General features: G+C 42.2%; 1 long non-coding RNA gene across 1 annotated transcript in view; it reads left to right on the top strand.

The window, feature by feature from the left end:
* The window catches only part of LOC107699167 (uncharacterized), a 19,727-nt gene extending 13,249 nt beyond the window's left edge, over nt 1-6,478 (top strand). The window contains exon 3 of the long non-coding RNA XR_001635426.1: nt 6,377-6,478. This is a non-coding gene — a long non-coding RNA (uncharacterized LOC107699167). The remainder of the gene's footprint in view (nt 1-6,376) is intronic.
* Nucleotides 6,479-9,787: the final 3,309 nt, after the last annotated feature.

The raw sequence follows: 9,787 nt of genomic DNA, 5'->3' as shown, positions 1-9,787 counted from the left end.
TACTTCCTTACAGTCCACCTCTGATTATTTTGAAAATGAAAGTATCAACATTTTGTCAGAATATGAACACATTTTTACTAACTATATCAAAGGCTGCACCTGAAGGACTTGGACCGGTCAAACAGAGCACTGTTCAGCTGTGACAGCTGTCGCTGAACATTGAGCTGTACAATGCTCTATTTTTTTATTCAGTTTTAGTACATCCCCGTCTTCTCCATTGTGACGTAAAACATAAAAACAAAAATGAGCAATTCTGGCTCCACCTGTCCTGGCAGGATTGCCCTCTCGTCAGCTCTCCTCTCGCACCGTTGCTATGCGTCAGAGCGCTAATTTGGAACCTCTGGTGTCGCAATTAGGAAATCCTGCGAAGGCGGAGCGTCCTTCGTGCACTTCGGAGGCCTGGCCAAACAAAGTAGTTTCGCTTTCACAATGAAACACAGCGTCACACATGGCGGCCTAGAGTGAGCAGAGGCCGGGGGCTAGAGTCTTGAGAAGGCGTGGCCGGCGGATTCGACGAAGGAGCATCCGGTGGGCTTGCGGCAACCACGCGGCAGCAACAATACTACAGCGAGAATAAAAGTTACGCCTTCTTTCTTTGCGTGAACATTTGGGCGGCGTTATGCAAATCTTCCCACATTGTGACATAGACATGTGGGGGCGTGTAAGAAAAAGCCATTTTAGGTAGGCATGGCTGACTCTGAACGTTTATAAAGAATATCTCTTTGGATTTGAGACTTTAGTCTTTGCAACTTTACAGATCTTCTTTATGCACCAAGAGCTTGTAACACTCCAAAGAGAAAGGAAAAATTGAAATCGCATCATATGACCCCTTTAAGAAAAATGTGCAGTAGGCTAATATTGAAAATTGAGGGTGCAACACATTGTGATGTCGAATTTAATTGAATCATTGACATGATAATCTTAATCGTAATTGAATCGTGAAACCAGTGAAGATTCACACCTCTAAGTGGTGTTATACGTGATCTGGATACCCGAAGACCTATTGCTGGGACTGTAAACACGCATTTTTCTGTGTTCAAAGTCAGATTGTGTCTAGACAGAGCTGTGAACACCTGTCTCAGGCATTTATCATGAGTGGCCACATCCTTTCCATCTACCACAATAGCGTCTAAATACACAGCCCAACCGGAGCCCTGCTAGTGTATCCTTCTTTACACTAGTTTTGTAAAAGTACTTTAGTACTAAAAGTACTAAAAACGTTGTGGTGCTAATTAATGCATTTTTATATTCACTGGTACTGAATGATTACATTTTTTTCTGAATTACAATATTTACATAAAGAACATGCCACCCAAAATTGTTGGTAGGTTACTCTATTAGTGTAACATGGCGATGTAAACCCTTGTTTGTCCTGCTAGTAAAGCTTCCCCTTTAACGCTTACTTTAACTTTTAACATAAAGTGCTGTCAGCACAGTAAATAATGCAGTCTCTGTTCTTGATTCTAGGTGCAAAAGAGGAGAAGGAACATTTTTGCTACATTACAAATAAAGTTCCTCGGATCTGTTAGCGCAGTCCTATGTCTATAAAAACGTTCAGGTTCACTCCCAGAGTAACACGTTCTCTAAATGTTTTTAAACAAGTTAAATTTCAGTTTATGTATATTGAACTCAAAAACAGACTAGACGATAAAATAGCCTATATTAATACAACAGAATGTTCTCTATGGATTATTTAGCGATTATTTAGAACAATATACTATATATATATATATATATATTAATTACACACCAAACTGGACTACAGGATGCTTCGACATTGTGATAAACTGGGTTTTCAAAATGTCACAGGGCGATTTCAGATGTGAAAACAGCATTTCCTGAGTCGGCTTTGTGTTCATGTTTCTACACGCTCTCACTTCTACTGGAGTCAATCTGAGTCTGACGAGTTGAGTTCAGCTCATGAAAAATGGGGCCAAAAACAAAAGTGTTGCGTTTATAATTTTGTTCAGTGTATATTACTCAAAAATACAAATTAAATAGTTTTTGTTTGTTTTTCAGATAGTAGTCTAGTAAAGGCTTATAGAAATAGCCTACTACAGACTATTTCAAAAGTGTATGTAAAAAATAATCTTCACTGTATACATTAAATATAGATGATTCTTATTAAAGTTAATAAGTGATTCAGTCAAGAGCAGTGAGTGATTTTCTCCTTTTCTTTTGTTTGATTAACATTTATGACGTAGTCGGCAGCTGCAGGTTTACGCTGTTGCTTTACGATCCAACGCATAGATCAAATATTTTGACACATCTGTATTTCTCCCAGCTGTTCAAGTTCACTTAAGACAAAACCGACTGCATTTACACGAATAGTCTCCAAGACGGACATTTTGATACACGAAAAGTTATAAGTGTATCGCAATAACAGAACTTAAGCGAAAGAGAACACGGCATTCGCACGCTGACTGAGAGGCGCGTTTATTCTGTGAGCCCGCTTTCCGTGTGTGAGCACAGAAACCCGTCGGCTTTCAAGTACTAGTCAAAACTTAAAAACACATGCAAATACCGAATATCACTCTAGTGATAATGAATTGAGTCAGTGACATTTCCGTCAACTGTCCCTGGACTCGGACATATTTTCAGAGTCCGAAAGGCTCGAGTCCGAGTCAAGTCTGAGTAAAAATGCATCCGAGTCCTTTAAAAAACTGTACTCGAGACCGGACTCGAGTCCGAGTAGCCCAACTCTAACCATCATTGTCAGGCATAGTAATATGCAAACAAGATCTGGGGCCAGTTGCACCATAGTCACTATGTTAAGACTGTGTCTTAAGTTCTAGTTTTACCAACCAGCAGGTAGCCAAGAGGTAATCAGTCTTACTTTTTTTGATTCAAATTAGACCAATCTACCTTTTTGTCACTGACTTTAAAAAGCTATGACCAGTCTTGAAGAAAAAAAATATGACTAACTTTTAAGACTAGTCTGAGTGGTTTATGCAACCAGCCACTGATCTGAGTAAAACAAAGAAAACTTGTTGACAGGTCCTTAAAAAAAGCTGAAAACTTGTATTAAGTAATTGAAGGAACTTTCTCCTGGCATTTGCACTGGGGTACAATGATGATATTGGTTGTCAGTAATTCTTAAAATATTACAATAAGTTACAGGACACTGATAGTTTGACCTGATGGTCTGACAACCTCTATATTCTACATAAGCTTTCTTTACAATGTAGGGGTACGGTACATGTATTCGACCCAAACGGTCACGGTTCGGTTCATGCAGTCAGACGATGAGTACAGTCAGTCATAGGCGCTCAATCCAGAAGGGTGTGTGTGTGGCAATGCAACTCTAACGTCACAACAGGAAAGAGCAGCAGAAGAGCTGATCTAAGCACCAACTTAAAACAATAATGGCCCATTTGGCAGGCATGCAAGGGCTTGGAGAACTGCCTGCTTGTTTTAAATCAGCAGTGAAGGAAAGTTTCTGGTTCTAGAGATGCTGCATTGCAATAATTTCCCAAAATGTAATTTGTGTGGAAATTTTATGAAGTCTGTAAAGAGCAGGAAATACTGTACAGATCATGCTCACTGTTCGCAATGCTCGAAATATAAGAAGACCAATAATGTCACAATCTCCTACTGGAGTGTCTATGTGCTCCTCTAGAGGGCACTCCATCATTTACCTGTACCATTGTTTCATGGACTACATCTCCCATAACACCCCATGCCAAGAACTACAGTCATGGCCAAAAGTTTTGGCAGTGACATAAATTTTGTGTTTTGCTTAAGCTGTTGTAGTTTTCATTCACATTGTTTCTAGATTATTGTGTAGAGTGATCAGGTGCATTTTAAATAATCGCTAAAAGCTTCATTGGCCATAAAATGAACTTTTCACAAAAATAAATAAATAATTTCACAGTTTTTTGATCCTGACACAAAATGACCAGCTAACATTAATTGACTAATCATATCAGCAGCACATGTGAAAGTGTGAATGAGTGCTAGTCAGGTAAAATCACTATCATACTAATTAGATTGTAAGAACCAACTGAGGTTATGAAGAAGAAGGGTCAACACTGTAAATATTGACTCATTATGTATATATGCAGCCATATCACCCTGTAGCCCAAGACTGGTCGCCCACTGAAGCTAAGCAGGGTTGAGCCTGGTCAGTACCTGGATGGGAGACCTCCTGGGAAAACTAGGTTGCTGCTGGGTGCTAGTGAGGCCAGCAGGGGGTGCTCACCCTGTGGTCTGTGATGGGGACACTATACTGTCAACAACCCCCAAAGCTTCACAGTCCTTTACCACTTCCGCGATCAACATTTCACTGTGTAACATTAGGCAGTTTTTATTTATATGCTGTTTATTTTTGATGATCTCATTATTTTTCATATGCATCTGCTTACACATGAGATTGCTCATTTCTGCATTTTCCTAGCCTGTGTTTTTGATCAAGAGATTGTGGACTCATTCAGGAGATGTGTAATAGTGCACCCAAGCATATAACAGTGAAAACACGGAAACCTGGAAAATTCTGTTTGGCGGGGAGCATTGTCTCATAAATAACGGACAATTCCGTGTTTGGTGGGGAAATAGTTAATCAGACTCCTCTAATAGCCATGGTCAAAGCTACCCCTGCTCCTGCAACATCAGTCAGTTTACCTGTTAATTGGTCTGACATCACCTCAGCACAGACGAACGACCCAGAAATACAAGAACTATGCAATAAAGCTACTCTACACACCAGTTCTGATCCCACCAGGGTACTTTATGTTCTGGAAAATGTTTTTTTTGTTTCGTAATGTTCCTGATGGTGAGAGAGTTCCAAAGCTCCAGTTGGTCATTCGCTGGTCATTGATAATTCACTGAGTGGTCAAGTAGGTAGACTTAAAACTCTGCTGCGACAAATGGAAGTTGCATACTGGCGAAGCCTAAGATCTGACGTATGGAAGTACTGTAAAGAGTTGCCCAACTTGTCAAAAGTACAAACCATCTTTTTTGAAGCTGTCAGGATACTTGCAATCAACTCCAGTGGCGGAATCCGGGTACATGTTAGGTGTTGATTTGATGGGTCCTTTCCCCAAAAGCTCCAAGCAAAATTAACATCTTTTAGTGGTGGTTGATTACTGTTGAAAATGGGTGGAACGTTTTCCTTTGAGAATGGCCAAGGCTCCTCAGATTGTCTGCATCTTAGTGGAGGTAATATTTACAAGGTGGGGAACTCCTGTTTATATGGTGTCTAATCGAGAAGCTTAGTTTACATCTCATCTGTTAAGTCTTGTCAGGGGATAGTCACTGGGATAAATGGTTATCTGAATTCAGGTTTTCCATCAACACAGCTTGGCAGGAGAGCACGGTTACACACCTGCTGAAATTGCACTGGGTTATAAGTTGAAGGGTCCCTTGAGATAGCCTTACCTAAACCCCCGACACCTGACAATCCTGCATATGACATCTGTAGTGTCGTCAGCCGCTGCTCTGAGGGCTCACACTCAGTCTTGGGGTTTTGATGCCAGAAGATACACTTTATTACATCAAGAATAAAGTGGAGAAGTTCTCTGCAGAGAAAAATCTCCAGAATGTTTTTCTGCCTCTCTTCTTATACAGTTTTGACTTTAAGGCGTGGGGTATAAATGTCATAGCGTTTTCCTTATACATACAATTCGATTCCTCCCTAGAGAGAAGGGGTTCTTGTTATGGTAAAGAAAGAAGCCCCATTTGTATTTTTCCAGATGTTTCTAATCTGAGGTTCTGTACAGTTTAGCCACGTAGGCATATCTACACACAGGCATATATGATTATAATGGAAGAATAACTAGATATATAAATGGTTATATTCGCCTTGATTATACTTGATTAATTCATATTTTGATTAATAAAATCTTCGACACATCACGGAGAGAAAACAAAGTATGGTTCATCCAGTCAAGGAGAATGTGAAGAAGGCTTATACAAAACAGAAACATAACTACGACCTGAAAAGACAACATACAGTCTTCCAAGAAGACAATGTAGTCTGGGACTTACCCCTTATCAAAAGCTGAGATGCAGTCATGGCAAAACTGTCTCCTAGATAGAAGAGTCCAGTTTGCAAATGCCTTGGTCCAGTCAATTATGCCATTTAATTTATTGATAACACTGATTCTGTTGATTCTTATCATGAATCAAAAGTCAATGTGTACAAGGCTGAAGAAGACAGCAGAAACACTAAAATTATAAAATGTAAACATTTTAAAACAAAATTATTTTCTTTACAGGTTTACATTCAAATAACATGTTAACTAGACTGCTGTTAGTGATAAGGCTGGGCACATATTTAATGGCAAAAAAATTTGAGCAGACAGTAATTGAGCAGAGAAGTGTCACTCATTCAGAAGATAAGAATCCCTGATGTCAGCCCTGTTGCAGTTTGGAGCAGTTAGCCAAGCCCAGGCCCAGTTCTACAGGGGTTCAAATGACAGCAAAAGCACCCTCACTTGAAGCTGTAATAATAGCATACTAGCAAAAGAGATCTGGCAAACTATCAAAACTTTCAAAAAAGCCTAGTTCCTCAAATTAAAGTTAGAGACTTATTTTCTTCAGTAGAAGACTAAAGATAGTTTTTAGCTAAATCCATGGTCCTTGGTGATTCATGAATGTCAACTGGTGCCTGCAATGTATTGAGGTCTTCTGAAGTGAAATGATTGGTCTGTGTAAGAAATTGAACATTATTTACAACATTATAACCTGCAATCCAGACCCTCAGACAAGCCATCCTGGGGCGGGTTGCATAAACTGCTTAGATTTGTCATGCGCTGCCTACTGTGTCGGAGTGAGGAGCGAAGGAGCAAAGGAGCAAGGAGACTTGGGAGAATTCTCGAAGAGACAATCTTTATTAATCCAAATAAAGACTCATGGGAAGGAACACACACGTAGCACGATGGACAAAGGAAAACACAGGGCATGAATACTAGGAACTAAACGAAGAAATTAACAAGAAACATTGACAAGAAACACCTGGAATCAATAAACACAATTAACACGAGGGAGAATCTAGGTCACAGGGAGAACATGGGAAGAAAAACACACAAAGACAGTCCAGGGGTGTGACATTATCTCCCCCTCCCGGAAGGCGCCACACAACTTCCAACCAGGCCTCTATGGGCAGGCTTACATGGGACGGAAGGCCTCCAGGGCTGTACCCGTTCTGGGACCCATGGCAGAGCTGGCAGACTAGGGAGCCATGGCGGAGCAGGCAGCTCGGGGAGCCATGGCGGAGCAGATAGTTCAGGGGGCCATGACGGTCTCTACGGCCAGAGCCCTATAGCCCGCCTCCCAAAGATTCCTTGGGGGAAATTTCGGGTTCTGAGGCCCTCTGTGGGCCTGACGTAGGAGCAGCGGCCCTCCCTGGGCTTGACTCTGGAACTGTTCCTGAGTTTAGTCCAGAAAGGGCTCCTGTTCCCCGTCCAGCCCAGAGAGAGCTCCCGTTTCCATGTCCAGCCCAGAGAGGGCTTCCGTTCCTGAGTTTAGCCCAGAGAGGGCTCCTGTTTCCCTGTCCATCCCAGAGAGGGCTCCTGTACCGCTGTCGTCTGGCAGCCCCTCTCCTCGCCCTCAGCCCACCATACAGTGTGAGCTCCGCGGGTCTGCCATCCTCCATCGTCACCGTGGCTGGAGAATCCCTTGCCTCCGCCTCCAGACTCTAAGCCCCGGGCTCCACCTCGGCCTGTCGTCCCAGCGGCTCCACCATGACTCCTAGCTCCCTCCTCTCCACCGAGGCCCATCAGTCCACTGGCTTCACTGGGCTCCCTCGTCCCTCGTCGTGGTCCATCCTGCGCCTCGGGGCTCCACTTCTCCGGCTGTGCCTTGTCCCTCTGGCTCCGTCAGGCTCCTCCTTCCCTTCGGCTCCACCTTGGTCCTCTGTCGCTCCGGCTCCACCGCGGCCTTCTGTATCCCCGCCTCCATATCGGTCGCCTGAGCCATCTGCTCCGCCTTGGCCTTCCGGATCCTTGTGTCGCCCTGGCGCATCAGCTCTCGGTCTCCGCCTCGGGCTTCTCCGCCACCTGCTCTGCCACCATTGGTTGGCCCCCTGGAGTTGTCAGCCCTCCTCCCGCCGTCGGCTCCACCGTGGGTCCCCATTACGGCTGTGGCCTGGGTCCCAACTGGCTCTGCATGCTCCAAGTCCCTCCTGTCGTCTCCCTGGCTCCTCCCTCCGTCTGATCCGCCCTGGCTCCTCCTGTTTCCTCCTTGGCTCCTCCCTCCATCGTCACCCCCTGGACTCTGTCTGTCGGCCCCCTCCCGGGTGTCCGTCCTTCTCCTGAACCTCCTCCCAAGTTCCCACCCGTCCCTTCTTCTGTTGTTTCTTTGGTGCGAGGACACGCCTTCCGGGAGGGGGGCGATATGTCAGGAATATGGACTGTCTGTGTGTGTTTTGCTCCCCATGTGCTCCCATTGACTGAGTTTTCCCTCGTGTGTGACATGCCCATATTTGGTTATCTTCTTGTTCCTGTTCCGATTGTGTTTGATTGATCTCAGGTGTGTCTCATTAATTCCCTCATTTCGTTCAGTATTTAAAGTGTGTTCTGCCCCTTGTTTCCTGTCCGGTGTTATATGTCAATAGGTGCTATGTGTGTCTCCTGTGTGCCCTGTTTTCCCTGCGATTTTGGATTATTAAAGACTCTCGTGTGGTGTAACTCCTACGTCTCCTCATCTCCTCGCTCCTCACAGTAGCAGTCGTGACAAGACTAGTCTTAAAAAGTTAGTCATCTAATTTATTTTCTTCAAGACTGATCATAACTTTTTAAAGTCAATTATCTACATCAGGGGCAGGTTGCATAAACTGCTTAGACTAGTCTTAAAAATTTAGTCATCTAATTTATTTTCTTCAAGACTGGTCATAACTTTTTAAAGTCAGTTACAAAAAGGTAGATTGGTCTAATGTGAATCCAAAAAGTAAGACTGACTACCCTTTGGCTAACTGCTAGCTGGTCAAACTAATTTGTAAGACACAGTCTTAACATAGTGTCTATGTTTATGCAACTGGCCACTGGAGCTCAAACGTTCTATCACATAATGACCTACAGTACTTGTCAAGTTTGGAAATGATTTTTAAATGTTTACAATGAAGTCTCTGCTGCTCACCAAGGCTGCTTTTATGTGCTCAAAAATAAAAATAGTATAATGATTTAAAATAGCTGTTTGTAAAAAACATTTTAAAATGTAATTTATTCCTGTGATGCAAAGCTGAATTTTCAGCATCATTAGTTTTGGCATGTGTTTGGTAAAGCAGAGCCTGAGATGCGTTACCGCCACATTCTGCTTTGAAATTTGATTGGGGTAATATGTTGTATTATGATAAACAAAAACTCACATCAGATGCACACACTAATGTTGAAACAATTGAAATAAGTACAGTGAAATGATACTTTTGAGAGGTGACTGATTCATCAACAAGTAGTTCAAATTAAAACAAATATGTTTTATTAACTCAAAAGATAAGAAAAAGTTTACTTTAATTAATCTATTTAATTAATTTGAACATTTGGGTTTACAGTGCTATCTAAATGGGGCCATTACATAGACTTCTAAAGCTAAATGTTTTTGATTTCTTTATTGATTGATTTATTTTTAATTCATTATACAGCATGTTATATATTTTATTTAAATCCATTTTCATAATGCTGAGAATAATTTTATACATCCATCAGAATGTGTGTGTACGCGCATATTGTGATCTGCCATATATGTTAAAATTCCTTCACTTATTTTTGATATTGTTTGTTCATCATTACAACCTTCTTTTTCTCACATGACCACAGAGAGACCAACAATACCCTGTGATGGAATGTGACTG

This window comes from Sinocyclocheilus anshuiensis, unplaced genomic scaffold (assembly GCF_001515605.1).
Source record: "Sinocyclocheilus anshuiensis isolate Anshui unplaced genomic scaffold, SAMN03320099.WGS_v1.1 scaffold166, whole genome shotgun sequence".
NCBI classification, from domain to species: Eukaryota; Metazoa; Chordata; class Actinopteri; order Cypriniformes; family Cyprinidae; genus Sinocyclocheilus; species Sinocyclocheilus anshuiensis.
This window is presented reverse-complemented; position numbering and strand designations above follow the sequence as displayed.